This window comes from Oncorhynchus masou, chromosome 18 (assembly GCF_036934945.1).
Source record: "Oncorhynchus masou masou isolate Uvic2021 chromosome 18, UVic_Omas_1.1, whole genome shotgun sequence".
NCBI classification, from domain to species: Eukaryota; Metazoa; Chordata; class Actinopteri; order Salmoniformes; family Salmonidae; genus Oncorhynchus; species Oncorhynchus masou.
This window is the reverse complement of record NC_088229.1, coordinates 69754975-69776868: the sequence shown is the minus strand read 5'-3', so window position 1 is coordinate 69776868 and position 21894 is coordinate 69754975. Positions and strand designations below refer to the sequence as shown.

Genomic DNA, 21894 nt, shown 5'->3' with positions numbered 1-21894 from the left:
CATAACTATATTACCATAACTATAGTACCATAACTATATGACTATAACTATATTACCATAACTATATTCCCATAACTATAGTACTATAACTATAGTACCATAACTATAGTACCATAACTATATGACTATAACTATATTACCATAACAATATGACTATAACTATAGTACCATAACAATATGACTATAACTATAGTACCATAACAATATGACTATAACTATATGACCATATCGGCCATCCTTGTGTGTAACTGTAGGACTAAAGCCAGTGTCATTCGCACGAGGAGGCAAAAACAGACTTTCCCCCATCGAGACATCCCTCTAAGGCCCTTATGCTAGCTTGCTAGGCCCGGCCTGCTAGCTTGCTAGCCCCAGCCTGCTAACTGTCTGAATCTACATGTCCCCAGCCAGCCCAAACACTCACTGGACCCATAAGATCACTTGCCTATGCATGCCTCTCCCTAATATCAATATGCCTCGTCCATTACTATTCTGGTTAGTGATTACTGTCTTATTTCACTGTAGAGCCTCTAGCCCTGCTCAATATGCCTTAACCAACCATGTTGTTCCACCTCCTAAATATGCGATGACATCACCTGGTTTAAATGTCTCTAGAGACTATATCTCTCTCATCATTACTCAATGCCTAGATTTACCTCCAATGTACTCTCTTCCTACCATACCTTTGTACATTATGCCTTGAATCTATGCTATCGTGCCCAGAAACCTGCTCCCTTTACTCTCTGTTCCGAACGTACTAGACGGCCAGTTCTTATAGCCTTTAACCGTACCCTTATCCTACTTCTCCTCTGTTCCTTTGGTGATGTAGAGGTTAATCCAGGACCAGCAGTGCCTAGGTGCTATCATTGGTTGACTTCTGTAACCGTAAAAGCCTTGGTTTCATGCATGTTAACTCTTGATACTACCCATCCCGGATCCGGGATCGTGAATACAGCCTCAGGCTCATTAGCATAACGCAACGTTAACAATTTCTGAAAATCGCAAATGAAATGAAAATAATATGCCTGCTCTCAAGCTTAGCCTTTTCTTAACAACACTGTCATCTCAGATTTTCAAAATATGCTTTTGAACCATAGCAAATCAAGCATTTGTGTAAGAGTATTGCAAGCTAGCTTAGCATTTTGCACGCAACATTTTTACAAAAAACAGATAAATAAATAAATAAATAAAATCATTTACCTTTGAATAACTTCGGATGTTTTCAATGAGGAGACTCTCAGTTACATAGCAAATGTTCAGTTTTTCCTGAAAGAATCTTTGTGTAGGAGAAATCGCTCCGTTTTGTACATCACATTTGGCTACCAAAATGAACCGAAAATTCAGTCACCAAAACGTCAAACTTTTTCCGAATTAACTCCATAATATCGACCGAAACATGGCAAACGTTGTTTAGAATGAATCCTCAAGGTGTTTTTTCACATATCTCTTCATTGATATGCCGTTCGTGGAAGCCTGCTTTCCCTTCAGAATCCCATGGAAAAATAACAGCAGCTGAAAATGACGCACCAATTTCGACGGAGGACACCGGGCGGACACCTGGAAAATGTAGTCTCTTATGGTCAATCTTCCAATGATATGCCTACAAATATGTCACAATGCTGCAGACACCTTGGGGAAACGATAGATAGGGCAGGCTCATTCCTGTCGCATTGACAGCCATATAAGGAGACAATGGAAAACAGAGCCTCAAAAATCCTGCTCATTTCCTGGTTGCCGTTTCATCTTGGTTTTGCCTGTAGCTCCTGTTCTAGGGCACTCACAGACAATATCTGGAAAATTGTGAGTGTTGTGAGTGTTTGTGAGTGTTTTCTTTCCAAAGCTATCAATTATATGCATAGTCGAGCATCTTTTTGTGACAAAATATCTTGTTGTTCTTGTTTAAAACGGGAACGTTTTTCATCCAAAAATGAAATAGCGCCCCCAGAGTTTCAAGAGGTTAACATTAGAAGCTTACTCCATACGTTTGCTTTATTCACTGCTTTAGAACATTCTGCCAACCTGGATTCCTTAGCCATGTCAGAATCCTGGTTTAGGAAAACCAGAAAAAACCCTGAAATTTCCATCCCTAACTATAACATTTTCCGCCAAGATAGAACTGCCAAAAGGGGTGGTGTTGCAATCTACTGCAGATATAGCCTGCAGAGTTCTGTCTTTCTATCCAAGTCTGTACCAAAACAATTAGAGCTTCTACTTTCACCTTTCCAGAAACAAGTCTCTCACCATTGTCGCTTGCGATAGACTACCCTCTGCCCACAACTGTGGCCTGGACACCATCTGTGAATTGAATGCCCCGCATCTATCTTCTGAGCTTGTGCTGCTAGGTGACATAAACTGGGACATGCTTAACATCCTGACCATCCTATAATCTAAGCTTGATGCCTTCAATCTCACACAAATTATCTATGAACCTACCAGGTACAACCCCAAATCCGTAAACACGGGCACTCTCCAGATATATTTTTATTTTATTTATTACACCTTTATTTAACCAGGTAGGCAAGTTGAGAACAAGTTCTCATTTACAATTGCGACCTGGCGACCATATCATCCTAACTAACTCGCCCTCCAAATACACCTCTGCTGTTTTCAACCAAGATCTCAGCAATCACTGCCTGATTGCCTGCATCCGTAATGGGTCTGTGGTCAAATGACCACCCCTCATCACTGTCAAACGCTCCATAAAACACTTCTGCGAGCAGGCCTTTCTAATCGGCCTGGCCCTGGTATCCTGGAATGACATTGACCTCATCCCGTCAGTAGAGGATGCCTGGTTATTCTTTAAAAGTGCCTTCCTCACCATCTTAAATAAGCATGCTCCATTCAAAAAAAATTTAAACCAGGAATAAATATAGCCCTTGGTTCACTCCAGACCTGTCTGCCCTTGCCCTTGACCAGCAAAAAAACATCCTGTGGCATTCTGCATTAGCATCGAATAGCCCCTGTGATATGCAACTTTTCAGGGAAGATGGCAACCAATATACACAGGCAGTTAGGAAAGCTAAGGCTAGCTTTTTCAAACAGAAATTTGCATCCTGTAGTACAAACTCAAAAAAGTTCAGGGACACTGTAAAGTCCATGGAGAATAAGAGCACCTCCTCCCAGCTGCCACTGTGCTGAGGATAGGAACCACTGTCACTACCGATAAATCCTCAATAATTGAGAATTTCAATAAGCATTTTTCTACGGCTGGCCATGCTTTCCACCTGGCTACCCCTACCCCTACCCTGGTCAACAGCCCTGCAGCCCCATGGCAACTCGCCCAAACATCCCCCACTTTTCCTTCACCCAAATCCAGATAGCTGATGTTCTGAAAGAGCTGCAAAATCTGGACTCATACAAATCAGGCAGGCTAGACAATCTGGACCCTCTCTTTCTAAAATTATCTGCCGAAATTGTTGCAACCTCTATTACTAGCCTGTTCAACCTCCCTTTCGTATCGTCTGAGATTACCATAGATTGGAAAGCGGACACGGCCATCCCCCTCTTTAAAGGGGGAGACACTCTAGACCCAAACTGCTACAGACCTACAGACCTATGTCTATACTACCCTGCCTTTCTAAGGTCTTTGAAAGCCAAGTTACCGACCATTTTGAATCTCACCGTACCTTCTCCGCTATGCAATCTGGTTTCAGAGCTGGTCATGGGTGCACTTCAGCCACGCTCAAGGTTCTAAATGACATCATATCCGCCATCGATAAGAGACATTACTGTGCAGCCATATTCATTGACCTGGCTTACGACTCTGTCAATCACAACAGTCTTATTGGCAGGCTCAAAAGCCTTGGTTCATTAAATGATTGCCTTGCTTGGTTCACCAACTACTTCTCCGATAGAGTTCAGTATGTCAAATCGGAGGGCCTGTTGTCCGGACCTCTGGCTGTCTCTATGGGGGTAAATACCTGATGAGCTTCAATGCCATACAACTCTCTTTCCGTGGCCTCCAACTGCTCTTAAATACAAGTAAAACTAAATGCATGCTCTTCAACCGATCGCTGCGTGCACCTGCCCGCCCACCCGTCCAGTATCACTACTCTGGACGGTTCTGACTTAGAATATGTGGACAACTACAAATACCTAGGTGTCTGGTTAGACTGTAAACTCTCCTTCCAGACTCACATTAAACATCTCCAATCCAAAATGAAATCAAGAATCGGCTTCTTATTTCGCAACAAAGCATCCTTCACTCATGCTGCCAAACATACCCTCGTAAAACTGACCATCCTACTGATTCTCGACTTCGGCGATGTCATTTACAAAATAGCCTCCAACACTCTAATCAACAAATTGGATGCAGTCTATCACAGTGCCATCCGTTTTGTCACCAAGTCCCATATACTGTACTGTACTGTACTGCTGTAACGATTTTCGTTGTGGAAGAAGGAGTAGACCAAAGCGCAGCGTGGTACGTGTTCATGATACCTTTAATAAACTGAACACTGAATACAAACGAATCAAGAGAATAAAAGACAACCGAAACAGTCCTGCATGAAAACACTAAAACTAATCACCCACAAACAAAAGTGGGTAAGTATGGTTCTCAATCAGAGACAACAATTGACAAATGCCTCTGATTGTGTACCATACCAGGCCTAAACATAGAAAACAACACCTAGACATACAACATAGAATACCCACCCACATCACACCCTGACCAAACAAAAAATAGAAACGTACAAAGCAATCTACGGTCAGGGCATGACAACTGCGACCTGTATGCTCTCGTTGGCTGGCCCTCGCTTCATACTCGTCGCCAAATCCACTGGCTCCAGGTCATTTACAAATCTCTGCTAGTTAAAGCCCCACCTTATCTCAGCTCACTGGTCACCATAGCAGCACCCACCCGTAGCACGCTCTCCAGCAGGTATATCTCACTGGTCATCCCCCAAAGCCAAATCTTCCTTTGGCCGCCTCTCCTTCCAGTTCTCTGCTGCCAATGACTGGAACGAAGTGCAAAAAATCTCTAAAGCTGGAGACTCTTACTTCCCTCACTAGCTTTAAGCACCAGCTGTCAGAGCAGCTCACATATCATTGCACCTGTATATAGCTCATTTGTAAATAGCCCATCCAATCTACCTCATCGCCATACTGTATTTATTCATTTGTCTTGCTCCTTTGCACCCCAGTATCTCAACTTGCACATTCATCCTCTGCACATCCTACCATTCAAGTGTTTAATTGCTATATTGTAATTACTTTGCCACCATGGCTATTTATTGCCTTACGTCTCTTATCCTACCTCATTTGCACATGCTGTATATAGATTTTCTTACTGTATTATTGATTGTACATTTGTTTATTCCATGTGTAACTCTGTGTTGTTTTCTGTGTCGAATTGCTATGCTTTATCTTGGCCAGGTCGCAGTTGCAAACGAGAACTCGTTCTCAACTAGCCTACCTGGTTAAATAAAGGTGAAATAAAACAATTCTGACATGCTGCAGGTGGCCCGGGCCTAGAGACATACCTGGTCCCACCTGACACACACACAGGGCATAGGGACCAGAGGACTCGACAACCAAGAAGTGAAGAAGATCCATTGACCACACACACACACAACTCTGGTCCAACCCCATTAATTAAGCTGGACACAGGCCACCAACTTGTCTGTCCTCGGTACACATACACACACACAAAACCAGTCAAATAATACCCATGATTCAAGTTGACTTAAAGGGTTTGAATACTTATGTAAATGTGATGTCTGTTTTTTTTAATTAGGAAAAGATGTGCAACAATTTCAAAAAATCTGTTTTTGCTTTGTAATTATGTGTAGATTGATGAGAGGGGAAAATGATTTCATCAAATTTTAGAATAAGGCTGCGACATAACAAAATGTAGAAAAAGTCAAGGGGTCTGAAAACTTTCCGAATGCAGCTTATGTGTTTTGATGACGTTGTTTACTCCATAATTAGTTCATAGGCCTTGACACCGTAATATATAGGCTTAAGGCCAAAACAATCAGAAGACACAGTGGTAGAATAAATTCAACCACACATTTGTTTCATTATAAAACCGGAGAGCAACATCTGTCTGGTGAAATCCACAAAACGTATTGAACGTAACAAAGAGTTACATGACTTAAAGCAAGCAAGGTTAGTCAAAAATTATTGAACTTTTTTTTTTAAACCTTTACTTAATTAACTAGGCAAATCAGTTATTTTTATTGCAGCTAAACCTTTTACCTAACCTGTAATTAGGGTTGCAAAAATTCCCAGATAAAAAAAATGAATTCTGTTTGTAGGGGTTTCAGGAATCTTCCAAATGTGATTTCTGGAAAACTTGGAAAGTGTATCAAGATTTTGCAACCCTACCTCAAGTAAAAATGTCACATGTGCCGAATACAAGAGGTTTAGACCTTACAGTGACGTACTTACTTCCTTACCTGCAAGTCACATTATGCAGGCTTGCAAAGTGATGTGTTATTCCTATTGGAATCCAGACAGAAATAGGATATACAACAGCTGGAAATTCTATTCACCCGCAACCTGCATTCATAATGACTGCCACGGTTCAGAACAGTGTGAGAGACTACCTAATCCATTTAAACTAGAATAACCATTTTAGTAAGGGTGCAAAAAAACTAAATGATTAGTTTAGACATTTTTATTAATCTTTGTGCAGCATAAGATGAATCAATAAATCACTTGATGTTCTGGCAAAAACACAGATTTTAAAAACAATTCACAAAAATGGACATGCAGTAGAGCATGCATAATGTTGTTGATTTGACTTCTCATTTAGTTTGGAGTCAGTTTAAGTAATAATTACTTTTCATTGAACTTACTAAGTATTTGAGTTAAAAATGCAGATGGTCTTACAGTGGTAACAACACTCTCCCCCAAAATACTGTGTTATGGAATAAAACTAAAAAGTGTAGCAGCATCATCTCTAATAGTTTTAAAGTCTGAATTTGCAACACCCATGGTGTCAGGGAACCAACGCTCTAGGGGTGTTAGTTTGTCAACACTTTGAACAGTGTTAGTTTAATAACGCTATTTTGATGGGTCACATACACACATTCAGTGTTACATTTAACACTGTAGATGTAAAATTGTTGATTTGAAAAATGCTATCTAGGGTTAAAGTTATGGTTAGGTTTTATGACTTTGTTGTTGTGCCAGCTAGTGACCACTCTGCAGAGCTGCCTCCACATACATAAGTCATCCAAATAAATGTCAACCTGCGAGCTACTGTATGTACTGCGATGTCTGAAATATACATTATTGGTGTAGATAATAATTAAATACAAGACAACAAGCTCTATATGATAGAAGTAACATTATAACGACTGGTTATTTCCAAAGGTGTATTTCTACATCAATCAATAATGATATTCATAACAAAATTCCCATGCAGAATATCACATCAATTATACAAACCAAGTTTAGTGGTAAATCAGTGCTTGTGAGTTTTGCAGAATAATACAACACATCAAATGACACAGTGCCTTCAGAAAGTGTTCACATCCCTTGACTTTGTCCACATTTTGTTGTGTTAAAGCCTGAATTGAAAATAGATTCAACTGAGATGTTTGGGTCACTGGTCCACACACAATAGCCCATAATGTCAAAGTGGAATTTGGTTTTTCAAAAGTTTTACAAATAATGAAAAAAATAAAAATCTTAAATGTCTTGAGTAAAAAAGTGTTCAATCCCTCTGTTGTGACAAGTCTAAATAAGTTCATGAGTAAACATTTGCTTAACAAATCACATAATAAATTGCATGGACTCACTCTGTGTGCAATAATAGTGTTTTAACATGATTTTTTAATGGAATTTCAAACACAGATCCAAGCACAAAGACCAGGGAGGTTTTCCAAATGCCTTGTAAAGGGAACCTATTGGTATATGGGTAAAACAAAAAGCAGACATTGAATATCGCTTTCAGCTTGGTGGAATTACTAACTTGACTTTGGATGGTGTATCAATACATCCTGTCACTAGAAAAATACAGGTGTCCTTCCTAACTCAGTTGTCAGACTGGAAGGAAGCCGCTCATGGATTTCACAATGAGGCTAATGGTGATTTTAAAACTGTTACAGAGTTTAATGGATGTGATAGGAGAACACTGAGGATGGATCAAACACATTGTAGTTACTCCACAATACTAACCTTGACTAGTTTGATGGGGCGGCAGGTTGCCTAGTGGTTAGAGCGTTGGACTAGTAACTGGAAGGTTGCAAGTTCAAATCCCTGAGCTGACAAGGTACAAATCTGTCATTCTGAACAGGCAGTTAAACAACTGTCCCTAGGCAGTCATTGAAAATAAGAATTTGTTCTTAACTGACTTGCATTGTTAAATAAAGGTAAAATAAAAAAATTGATGGACAGATGGAAGCCTGTACAGAGTAAAATATATTTTTGAAAACCACTACTAACAAGCAACACACACATTATTTTATCCTTGTGGGGAATAAAGGTAAAAAAAAAATAAAGGTAAAAAATAGTAAATAAGAATTTGTTCTTTACTGACCTGCCTAGTTAAATAAAGGTATATTAATAATTGACAATAATTGATAATTGAGTGAAAAGATGGATGGAAAAGATGGATGGGTGAAAAGATGGATGGAAAAGATGGAAGCCTGTACAGAGTAAAATATATTTATTTATTTATAAACATTTATTTACATTCAGTCATATTTTCCCTAACCCTTACCATAACCCTAACTTTAACCACTAACACTAACCCTTACCCTAACTTTAACCACTAACCCTAACTTTAACCACTAACACTAACCCTTACCCTGACTTTAACCAATGACACTAACCCAAACCTAACTCCTAACCCTTACCATAACCCTAACTTTAACCAATGACACTAACCCAAACCTAACTCCTAACCCTTACCATAACCCTAACTTTAACCCATAACACTAACCCAAACCTAACTCCTAACCCTTACCATAACCCTAACTTTAACCCATAACACTAACCCAAACCTAACTCCTAACCCTTACCATAACCCTAACTTTAACCACTAACACTAACCCTAACTTTAACCACGAACACTAACCCTTACCCTAACATTAACCACTAACACTAACCCTTACCCTAACATTAACCACTAACATTAACCCTTACCCTAACTTTAACCACTAACATTAACCCAAACCTAACTCCTAACCCTTACCATAACACTAACTTTAACCACTAACACTAACCCTTACCCTAACTTTAACCACTAACCCTTACCATAACCCTAACTTTAACCACTAACACTAACCCTAACTTTAACCACTAACACTAACCCTTACCCTAACTTTAACCACTAACACTAACCCAAACCCTTACCATAACCCTAACTTTAACCACTAACAATAACCCTAACTTTAACCACTAACACTAACCCTTACCCTAACTTTAACCACTAACACTAACCCTTACCCTAACTTTAACCACTAACACTAACCCAAACCTAACTCCTAACCCTTACCATAACCCTAACTTTAACCACTAACACTAACCCTAACCCTAACTTTAACCAATAACACTAACCCAAACCTAACTCCTAACCCTTACCATAAACCTAACTTTAACCACTAACACTAACCCTTACCCTAACTTTAACCACTAACCCTAACTTTAACCACTAACACTAACCCTTACCCTAACTTTAACCAATAACACTAACCCAAACCTAACTCCTAACCCTTACCATAACCCTAACTTTAACCCATAACACTAACCCAAACCTAACTCCTAACCCTTACCATAACCCTAACTTTAACCCATAACACTAACCCAAACCTAACTCCTAACCCTTACCCTAACTTTAACCCATAACACTAACCCAAACCTAATTCCTAACCCTTACCATAACCCATAACCCATAACACTAACTCAAACCTAACTCCTAACCCTTACCATAACCCTAACTTTAACCACTAACACTAACCCTTACCCTAACTTTAACCACTAACCCTTACCAGAACCCTAACTTTAACCCCTAACACTAACCCTTACCCTAACTTTAACCCCTAACACTAACCCAAACCTAACTCCTAACCCTTACCATAACCCTAACTTTAACCCATAACACTAACCCTTACCATAACCCTAACCCCAAACACTAACCCAAACCTAACTCCTAACCCTTACCATAACCCTAACTTTAACCCATAACACTAACCCAAACCTAACTCCTAACCCTTACCCTAACTTCAACCCATAACACTAACCCAAACCTAACTCCTAACCCTTATCATAACCCTAACTTTAACCCATAACACTAACACCAACCCAAACCTAACCCTTACCATAACCCTAACTTTAACCAATAACACTAACCAAAACCTAACTCCTAACCCTTACCATAACCCTAACTTTAACCCATAACACTAACCCTTACCATAACCCTAACTTTAACCACTAACACTAACCCTTACCATAACTTTAACCACTAACCACTAACCCTTACCAGAACCCTAACTTTAACCCCTAACACTAACCCAAACCTAACTTCTAAACCTTACCATAACCCTAACTTTAACCCATAACACTAACCCTTACCATAACCCTAACTTTAACCCCTAACACTAACCCAAACCCAACTCCCAACCCTTACCATAACCCTAACTTTAACCCCAAACACTAACCCAAACCTAACAACTAACCCTTACCATAACCCTAACTTTAACCCATAACACCAACCCAACCCAAACCTAACTCCTAACCCTTACCATAACCCTAACTTTAACCCATGACACTAACCCAAACCTAACTCCTAACCCTTACCCTAACTTCAACCCATAACACTAACCCAAACCCTTATCATAACCCTAACTTTAACCCATAACACTAACACCAACCCAAACCTAACTCCTAACCCTAACTTTAACCAATAACACTAACCCAAACCTAACTCTTACCATAACCCTAACTTTAACCCATAACACTAACCCAAACCTAACTCCTAACCCTTACCATAACCCTAACTTTAACCCATAACACTAACCCAAACCTAACTCCTAACCCTTACCCTAACTTTAACCCATAACACTAACCCAAACCTAATTCCTAACCCTTACCATAACCCATAACACTAACCCAAACATAACTCCTAACACTTACCATAACCCTAACTTTAACCACTAACACTAACCCTTACCCTAACTTTAACCACTAACCCTTACCAGAACCCTAACTTTAACCCCTAACACTAACCCTTACCCTAACTTTAACCCCTAACACTAACCCAAACCTAACTCCTAACCCTTACCATAACCCTAACTTTAACCCATAACACTAACCCTTATCATAACCCTAACTTTAACCCCTAACACTAACCCAAACCTAACTCCTAACCCTTACCATAACCCTAACTTTAACCCCAAACACTAACCCAAACCTAACAACTAACCCTTACCATAACCCTAACTTTAACCCATAACACCAACCCAACCCAAACCTAACTCCTAACCCTTACCATAACCCTAACTTTAACCCATGACACTAACCCAAACCTAACTCCTAACCCTTACCCTAACTTCAACCCATAACACTAACCCAAACCCTTATCATAACCCTAACTTTAACCCATAACACTAACACCAACCCAAACCTAACTCCTAACCCTAACTTTAACCAATAACACTAACCCAAACCTAACTCTTACCATAACCCTAACTTCAACCCATAACACTAACCCAAACCTAACTCCTAACCCTTACCATAACCCTAACTTTAACCCATAACACTAACCCAAACCTAACTCCTAACCCTTACCCTAACTTTAACCCATAACACTAACCCAAACCTAATTCCTAACCCTTACCATAACCCATAACACTAACCCAAACCTAACTCCTAACCCTTACCATAACCCTAACTTTAACCACTAACACTAACCCTTACCCTAACTTTAACCACTAACCCTTACCAGAACCCTAACTTTAACCCCTAACACTAACCCTTACCCTAACTTTAACCCCTAACACTAACCCTTACCCTAACTTTAACCCCTAACACTAACCCAAACCTAACTCCTAACCCTTACCATAACCCTAACTTTAACCCATAACACTAACCCTTATCATAACCCTAACTTTAACCCCTAACACTAACCCAAACCTAACTCCTAACCCTTACCATAACCCTAACTTTAACCATAACACTAACCCAAACCTAACTCCTAACCATTACCCTAACTTCAACCCATAACACTAACCCAAACCAAACTCCAAACCCTTACCATAACCCTAACTTTAACACGTAACACTAACACCAACCCAAACCTAACTCCTAACCCTTACCATAACCCTAACTTTAACCAATAACACTAACCCAAACCTAACTCTTACCATAACCCTAACTTTAAACCATAACACTAACCCAAACCTAACTCCTAACCCATACCCTAACTTTAACCCATAACATTAACCCACACCTAATTCCTAACCCTTACCATAACCCTTACTTTAACACATAACACTAACCCAAACCAAACTCCTAACCCTTACCATAACCCTAACTTTAACCCTTGACACTAACCCAAACCTAACTCTTAACCCTAACTTTAACCCATAACATTAACCCAAACCTAACTCCTAACCCTTACCATAAATCTTAACTTTAACCCATAACACTAACCCAAACCTAACTCCTAACCCTTACCATAACCCTAACTTTAACCCAAACCTAACTCCTAACCCTTACCATAACCCTAACTTTAACCCATAACACTAACTCCTAACCATTACCCTAACTTCAACCCATAACACTAACCCAAACCAAACTCCAAACCCTTACCATAAACCTAACTTTAACCCGTAACACTAACACCAACCCAAACCTAACTCCTAACCCTTACCATAACCCTAACTTTAACCAATAACACTAACCCAAACCTAACTCTTACCATAACCCTAACTTTAACCCATACCACTAACCCAAACCTAACTCCTAACCCTTACCCTAACTTTAACCCATAACACTAACCCACACCTAATTCCTAACCCTTACCATAACCCTTACTTTAACCCATGACACTAACCCAAACCTAACTCCTAACCCTTACCATAACCCTAACTTTAACCCATAACACTAACCCTTACCATAGCCCTAACTTTAACCCCTAACACTAACCTAATTCCTAACCCTAACTTTAACTCATAACACTAACCCAAACCTTACTCCTAACCCTTACCATAACCCTAACTTTAACCCATAACACTAACCCAAACCTAACTCCTAACCCTTACCATAACCCTAACTTTAACCCATAACACTAACCCAAACCTAACTCCTAACCCTTACCATAACCTTAACTTTAACCCCTAACACTAACCCAAACCTAACTCCTAACCCTAATTGTAACCCATAACCTAAGCTTAACCTCTTGAAGCTATGGGGACGCTATTTCATTACTGGATAAAAAAAACGTGCCCGTTTTAAGCGCAATATTTTGTCACAAAAAGATGCTCGACTATGCATATATTTGACAGCTTTGGAAAGAAAACACTGACGTTTCCAAAACTGCAAAGATATTATCTGTGAGTGCCCCAGAACTGATGCTACAGGCGAAACCAAGATGAAACTTCAAACAGGAAATGAGCAGGATTTTTGAGGCTCTGTTTTTCATTGTCTCCTTATATGGCTGTGAATGCGCCAGGAATGAGCCTGCCCTATCTATCGTTTCTCCAAGGTGTCTGCAGCATTGTGACGTATTTGTAGACATATCATTGGAAGATTGGCCATAAGAGACTACATTTACCAGGCTTTACGCATTCTTCCATTCTTCCATGTGATTGAGACAGAGAGGAGACTTCCACGAACGATATATCATGAAGAGATATGTGAAAAACACCTTGAGGATTGATTCTAAACAACGTTTACCATGTTTCAGTCGATATTATGGAGTTAATGTGGAAAAAAGTTCGGCATTTTGATGAATGAATTTTCGTTTTTTTTTGGTAGCCAAACATGACTGAACATTTGCTATCTAACTGAGAGTCTCCTCATTGAAACATCCTAAGTTCTTCAAAGGTAAATGATTTTATTTGAATGCTTTTCTGGTTTTTGTGAAAATGTTGCCTGCTGAATGCTAACGCTAAATGCTATGCTAACTATCAATGCTGTTACACAAATGCTTGTTTTGCTATGGTTGAGAAGCATATTTTTGAAAATCTGTGATGACAGTTTTGTTAACAAAAGGCTAAGCTTGAGAGCTAGCATATTTATTTCATTTCATTTGCGATTTTCATGAATAGTTAACGTCGCGTTATGGTAATGGGCTTGAGGCTGTAGTCACGATCCCGGATCCGGGATGGCTCGATGCAAGAAGTTAAAATTGCCTGTGTCTTCATGAGGACGTGGGATGTCTCCACAAGGATAGAATAATTAACACACACACGGCTCCTCCATGAACTGAATGTTATCCAGGCACCAGGTTTAGAGCCTTTCTGGTAGCTTCAGGGCTCTGGTCAGTGTTGTCATTTTTCTCAAGGAACTGAAGTCGATCCATCAATCTTCTGCCATAACCAGAAGTGATGAGAAACAGTAGAACACCCAGAACAGTGATGATAATGGTGATATGTGACGTGACGATCCCCCTTTGACCACCTCTGGTTTCTCATTTCTCCCTGAGAAAATAAAGAGAAGTTAGCACAAATGTGAAAGTATCAAGCCCCATATGGAATGTATACACTGAGTGTACAAAACATTATGAACACCTTCCTAATATTGAGTTGCACCCCTTTTTCCCTCAGAACAGCCTCAATTCGTTGTGGCATGGACCCTACAAGGTGTCGAAGGCGTTCCACAGGGATGCTGGCCCATCTTGACTCCAATGTTTCCCACAGTTGTGTCAAGTTGGCTGGATGTCCTTTGCGTGGTGGACCATTCTTGATACACACAAGAAAAAGAGCGTGAAAAACCAAGCAGCGTTGCAGTTCTTGACACACTCAAACCGGTGCTCCTGGCGCCTGCTACCATACCTCATTCAAATGCACTTAAATCTTGTCTTGCCCGTTCACCCTCTGAATGGTACACATACACAAGACATGTCTCATTTATCTCAAATCTAAATAAATAAAAATCCTTCTTTAACCTGTCTCCTCCCCTTCATCATCACTGATTGAAGTGGATTTAACAAGTGACATCAATAAGGGATCATAGCTTTCACCTGGATTCACCTGGTCAGTCTATGTCATGGAAAGAGCAGGTGTTCCTAATGTTTTGTTAACTCAGTGTATATGAATACTGTATTATCACATTTAATTTGAATTACTAATTTGAAAACCTTTTCCTGGTCATATCACATGAACCCATTTAACCTGTGTAACACTGGTCACTGTATATTAACATTGTACTCACATGTAACGGAAACATTCAATGTGCCATTTCCGTTGCCACAGTTTGTGATTATGGTAAAAGTGTAGTTTCCCTCATCAGCTTTGGTAACATTTTTGATCTCACAAAAGTAGGTGTTGGTTGTTATCGTAGTGTTACAATCTTTTGTACAATCACAATTTCGTATTGGAGATTTTGATTTATGTTTCCAGAAATAATTTGTCGTTTTACATCCCAGATTATTCTGATCTACATCTCTGTATTCCACTCTACATGTCAGGTTGTGGTTCTGTCCTGGTACAACCGATTGATTTTCACACGTGACATCAACCCCTGGAAAACAAACAGGGACATGAATGAATGAACAAGCAACATAATATCGTATATCAATTAATTAAAGGATATGCATGGATAATATTGGGTATCAAACAATATCAAGAATTGAACATGCAACATAATATCATAGCATTGTTCCAGTACATTTTACATTATGATAAACGTGTTCATATACTGTACATACAATGACAAACGTGTGCATTCACATGTACATTATCATTCAGTGATGTCCTGAAATGATTAACACCCTTCATAAAGATCACCAATAATGACTGTACACTCTTAGAAGTAGAGCTGCCTGGAAGAACCTTTTGGTTTGCCACACCAGCTGAACCTTTGCAGGTCCTTGAGTAACCCCTCTGAAAAGGGTCTCAGAGGAACCTCTGTGTGAAAGTTCAAACTGGAAACCTTTGGTAATGTGAGGGGTTAAAATGTGAACCTTTTTATTAACATATTGTAGAGGTGACAGACTGTCAGATTAGATGCATGGCTTATTGGAGGTGTGGCTTTTAGCTAGTTCTTTATGGCCACCCGTTAGCGTAAATGTCATTCTGGTTCATAATTTTCATAATATTGTAACGGTTTTCTGTAGGCGAAGGAGAGTCGGACCAAAATGCAGCGTGTAGATTGCGATCCATGTTTAATCAAAAAACGTAAACACGAATCAATACAAAATACTACAAAAAACAAGAACGGAATGAACGTAACGAAAACCGAAACAGCCTATACTTATGTAAACTAACACAGCGACAGGAACAAGGACACTAAGGACAATCACCCACGAAACACACAAAGAATATGGCTGCCTAAATATGGTTCCCAATCAGAGACAACGATAATCACCTGACTCTGATTAAGAACCGCCTCAGGCAGCCATAGACTAACGCTAGACATCCCACAAAACCCCAAGACAAAAACACACCACAATAACCCATGTCACACCCTGGCCTGACCGAATAAATGAAGAATAAACATAATATATTTCGACCATGGCGTGACAAATATTGAGTGTTTATGGATATTATAGCAGTGGTACTGGGCTACCTTCAGACAAGTCTTGTAAGTCTTGTGGGCATACGAGAGTAAACAAATATCACGTACAGTGCCTTCAGAAACGTTTAGTACCCCTTGACTCATTTCACATTTTGTTTTACAAATTTTATTAAATATAGGTTTTACACATAATACCTCATAATGACAAAGTGAATGCATTTGATTAGACATTTCAGTAAAATGTATTGAACATTATATCCAGAAATATTGAATTTACATTAGTATGAGTCAATAATAGAAGCCTCGTTGGCAGTGATTACAGCTATGAGTCCTTCTGGTACGTCTATAAGAGCATTGCACACCTGGATTGTGCAACATTTGCACATTATTCTTTTCAAAACCTTCAAGCTCTGCCAAGATGGTTGTTGCTAGACAACCATTTTCAGGTCTTGCTATAGATGTTCAGGTAGATTTAAGTCAAACCTGTAACTCGGCCACTCAAATCAAATCAAATGTTATTGGTCACATACACATGGTTAGCAGAGGTTAATGCGAGTGTAGCGAAATGCTTGTGTTTCTATTTCCGACCATGCAGTAATAACCAACAAGTAATGGAACAATTTCACAACAGGAACATTCACTCAGGAACATTCATGGTCCAGTGTAGATATGGTGCTATTGCCGTGTCATGGCTCAGCATTCTTACTGGAACAAAATAGTGCAGGCTGCTCTGAGAGTCAAATCAAATTCTGCTCACTGCAGCTGTGCGAGTTGGCAATACCGCGGGTGTGCAGATAACCAACAGTGGTGCCACAGGCCAGGGAAGGACAAAGATGCAAGGGGGGGGGGGGGGTTGACTACAGTGTCCTAAAGCGCAAATCTTTGTAGCCGTGTCTCTGATGTGGAGCATGTGGTCTAACAGGGACAGAGTTAAGAGTTATGCAGTTACTTCCCTTCCTGTTTACAGAAGGGTCAGCAGCAATACAGGACTCATTCTTTATGGTGGCTGGGATAGAACCGATTTCGGGTTTGGATAGTCTGTGTGAAATGCCAAAAAAAGGTTACAAGTTAAAGCTGTTAAGATCAAACTCGCAAACTCAGAAAGAAAAAAATGGTGTTTTCAATTTCGTGGGACACTTTTTTCCATCTCATTCCGAAGAAATGACAGTCTACCACAGTACCAGGTATATTTCACTGGTCACCCCCAAAGCCATCACCTCCTTTGGCCGCCTTTCCTTCTAGTTCTCTGCTGCCAATGACTGGAACAAATAGCAAAAATCACTGAAGTTGGGGACTTATTTCTCCCTCACTATCTTTAAGCATCAGCTGTCAGAGCAGCTTATCGATCGTTGCAGCTGAACACAGCCCATCTGTAAATAGCCCATCCAACTAACTACCTACCTCATCCCATATTTTTTTTCTTTTTTTCTGCTCTTATGCACACCAGTATTTTCTACTTGCACATTGTCATCTACACATCTATCACTACAATGTTAATTGCTAAATTGTAATTACTTTGCCACTTTTGCCTAACCCCTGACCCTAACCCCTAACCCTAATTGGCCTACCTGGTTAAATAAAAGTTAAATAAATTTAAAAAATAAAAAGTTTGCCTTTACAAATCATGTCCAATAAATAGAATTGACCACAGATGGACTACAATCAAGTTGTTGAAACATCTCAACGATCATCAATGGAAACAGGATGCACCTGAGCTTAATTTCAAGTCTCATAGCAAAGGGTCTGAATACTTACATTAAGGTATTTCTGATATTATTTTTAATACATTTGCAAAAATGTACATACAAACTTGTTTTTGCTTTGTAAATTATGGAGTAAATTATGGAGTATTATGTATTGATTATTAATTTGTATTTATTTATTTGTATTTATTTTTTTATTTTATTTATTTAAGTCATTTTAGAATAAGGTTGGAAAGTAACAAAATGTGGAATGGGGTCTGAAAACTTTCCAACTGCACTGTAGCTTAGTAGAACCGCCCCCTTGTTTAATGCAAAACGCTGAGTGTTGGAGTGTGCCCCTGGCTAGCCGTAATCAAATATATAATGCAAAATCTTGTCGTCTAGATTGCTTAAATAAGGAATGTGAAATTATTTTTACTTTTACTTTTGATACTGAAGTATATTTAAAACCAAATACTTTTAATCAAATAGTATTTTACTGGGTGACATTCACTTTACTTCAGTTGTTTTCTATTAAAAGGCGTCTTTTCTTGTATGGAAATTGGGTACTTTTTCCACCACTGGAATTTATACACCTCTGTCAGCATCAATGAAGCTACAAAACTGTGTGTTCAATCTGAACATGACAATACAATGACATTTCATCAAATGTCTTTTTTTCTCTCAACATGGCAGGGTTCATAATTATTGACACCAATGAAGATTCTTATTAATAAAGTATTGAAAGGTTTTGTATTTGGTCCCATATTCCTAGCATGCAATTTGACTCTTCAAACATGTTGGATGCATTTGTTGTTAGTGTTTCAGTTATTTTCTGCTCAATAGAAATGAATGGTAAATAATGTATTGTGTCATTTTGGAGTCACTTTTATTATAAATAAGAACAGCATATGTTTCTAAACACCTCTACAATAATGTGTTTGCTACCACGATGATGAATACTCCTGATTTAATTGTGAATAATGATGAGAGGGTCAAAGATCTTACCCCCAAGACATGCTAACCCCTCACCAATACAATAACAGGGGAGGTTAGTATGTCTTGGGGCTATGATCTTTGAACCTATAACAACCATAACAACCATAATAATGTATAAAGTGTGCAGTTTACCTTGTTTTTCTGACTGGACATTAGAAGTGAGCAAACCGAGACTCAGAAACAGCAGAAGCATTTTGCCATGTGTCCTAAAGCACAAATAACAAATACCACAAAACATGAATAGCTTATACATTAACCTACATTAACCTACATCAGATTGGACATAGACTGTATGCTTCAAGCAGTAGTTATATGCCTTGAAGGTACTGGAATTAACCACAGCCCTGATCTGTAGTCATGGCAACTGTGGAGCTATATTGATATTTAAGAACAGGTCAGGAGAAATTCTGGGTGAATCTGAATAGTTTTCAAGTCCAACTCAAGCAGTTTTTTAAATTACTTTTCCTGATGAAAGACAATATCCAAAGTATAAATACAGTAGTGTATACACACTTAAGCTTTAAAATAGACATTGAGAAAAATAGAGCTTTTTAGACTTATCTACAAAAGGCAATGAGTTAAAAAATACTTTGGCGTTGTAAAATGGGTATGAGAGGTTCTGAATTGCAACCTGGGGCTCCCCCCGCCCCGAAACTTTTCCACCCTGCATGCAATCTGCAAAGCCTGAACTTTTCCACATTTATGCATTTTCGTCTCTCCACAGCCTTAGTAGGCCTACCAAAGAAACACCCAGAGTTCAGCTGAATTCACCATCGAACACAGACTGTCATTAGCGCTGAGGAAAACAAAATAACCTTCTGAGATTGAGACCCTGAGAGTAATCATGAGATGTCCGTCGAGGTGACGTGACCAACACATCCTGACTCACTCACTCACTCACTCACTCACTCACTCACTCACTCACTCACTCACTCACTCACTCACTCACTCACTCACCACTCACTCACTCACTCACTCACTCACTCACTCACTCACTCACTCACTCACTCACTCACTCAGTTGTGTTTTAAGGACATGCAGGCAGGCAGGCAGGCAGGCAGGCAGGCAGGCAGGCAGGCAGGCACACACAATAATCTAAGTAGGTAAGGATACTGTACTTACACGCTTACAGCCTCTGAATGTTCTGCCATCAAATAAAGTTGTATAGTACAGTGTCCCAGAAAATAACTGGGGGAGAAGAGATTGCGTGGAGACCGTGGATACCGCATTTCACAACCCCTAATCTTCTTGAAAAATGCAACACATTCTCTCTCTCTCTTTCTCTCTCTCTCTCTTGGACAGATCCCCAACAGTCCTAATATGGGCACTGAGGGAGGACAAAGCTACAGTGATTTCACTTTCACAGAGGGTTTTTTCCCAGGACATTTTCTTAGGCTGCGCTAGATTTTCCAGACAGGAAAGAACACCATGGCCCTGATTATACATTCACCAGACAGTTTATTAGGTACACCCATCTAGTACCGGATCGGACACCCCTTTGTCTCCAGAACAGCCTGAAATCTTTGGGGAATGGATTATATTCAAGTCAAAAACGTTCCTCATGGATGTTGGTTCATGAAGGTAGGTGGACTGTGAGCTACTGGTAGGTGGGCTGTGAGCTACTGGTAGGTGGACTGCGAGCTACTGGTAGGTGGGCTGCGAGCTACTGGTAGGTGGACTGTGAGCTACTGGTAGGTGGACTGTGAGCTACTGGTAGGTGGACTGTGAGCTACTGGTAGGTGGACTGTGAGCTACTGTTAGGTGGGCTGTGAGCTACTGGTAGGTGGACTGTGAGCTACTGGTAGGTGGGCTGTGAGCTACTGGTAGGTGGGCTGTGAGCTACTGGTAGGTGGGCTGTGAGCTACTGGTAGGTGGGCTGCGAGCTACTGGTAGGTGGGCTGCGAGCTACTGGTAGGTGGACTGTGAGCTACTGGTAGGTGGACTGTGAGCTACTGGTAGGTGGACTGTGAGCTACTGGTATGTGGGCTGTGAGCTACTGGTAGGTGGACTGTGAGCTACTGGTAGGTGGGCTGTGAGCTACTGGTAGGTGGGCTGCGTGAGGTAGGTAGACTGTGAGCTACTGGTAGGTGGACTGTGAGCTACTGGTAGGTGGGCTGTGAGCTACTGGTAGGTGGGCTGTGAGCTACTGGTAGGTGGGCTGGTAGGTGGCTGCGAGCTACTGGTAGGTGGAGCTACTGGACTGTGAGCTACTGGTAGGTGGGCTGTGAGCTACTGGTAGGTGGGCTGTGAGCTACTGGTAGGTGGGCTGTGAGCTACTGGTAGGTGGGCTGTGAGCTACTGGTAGGTGGGCTGTGAGCTACTGGTAGGTGGGCTGCGAGCTACTCGTAGGTGGACTGCGAGCTACTGGTAGGTGGGCTGTGAGCTACTGGTAGGTGGGCTGCGAGCTACTCGTAGGTGGGCTGCGAGCTACTCGTAGGTGGACTGTGAGCTACTGTTAGGTGTTCTGTGAGCTACTGGTAGGTGGGCTGCGAGCTACTCGTAGGTGGACTGCGAGCTACTGGTAGGTGGACTGCGAGCTACTGGTAGTCCGCGATCGACCTGTTGCAGAGCTTTGCCCTAG

General features: G+C 40.3%; 1 long non-coding RNA gene across 3 annotated transcripts; it reads right to left on the bottom strand.

Annotated features, from left to right (window-relative positions):
* Nucleotides 1–6628: 6628 nt before the first annotated feature.
* LOC135505200 (uncharacterized) lies at nt 6629–20776 on the bottom strand. 3 transcript variants are annotated; one of them, XR_010450231.1, is made up of 5 exons: nt 20436–20776; nt 19446–19519; nt 15328–15636; nt 14685–14855; nt 6629–14594 (listed from the first exon to the last, which is right to left on the bottom strand). It is a non-coding gene; the product is annotated as an uncharacterized LOC135505200 (long non-coding RNA). The 3 variants fall into 3 exon arrangements; XR_010450232.1 differs by having other exon boundaries at nt 6629–14855; nt 14949–15636; XR_010450230.1 differs by having other exon boundaries at nt 6629–14855.
* Nucleotides 20777–21894: the final 1118 nt, after the last annotated feature.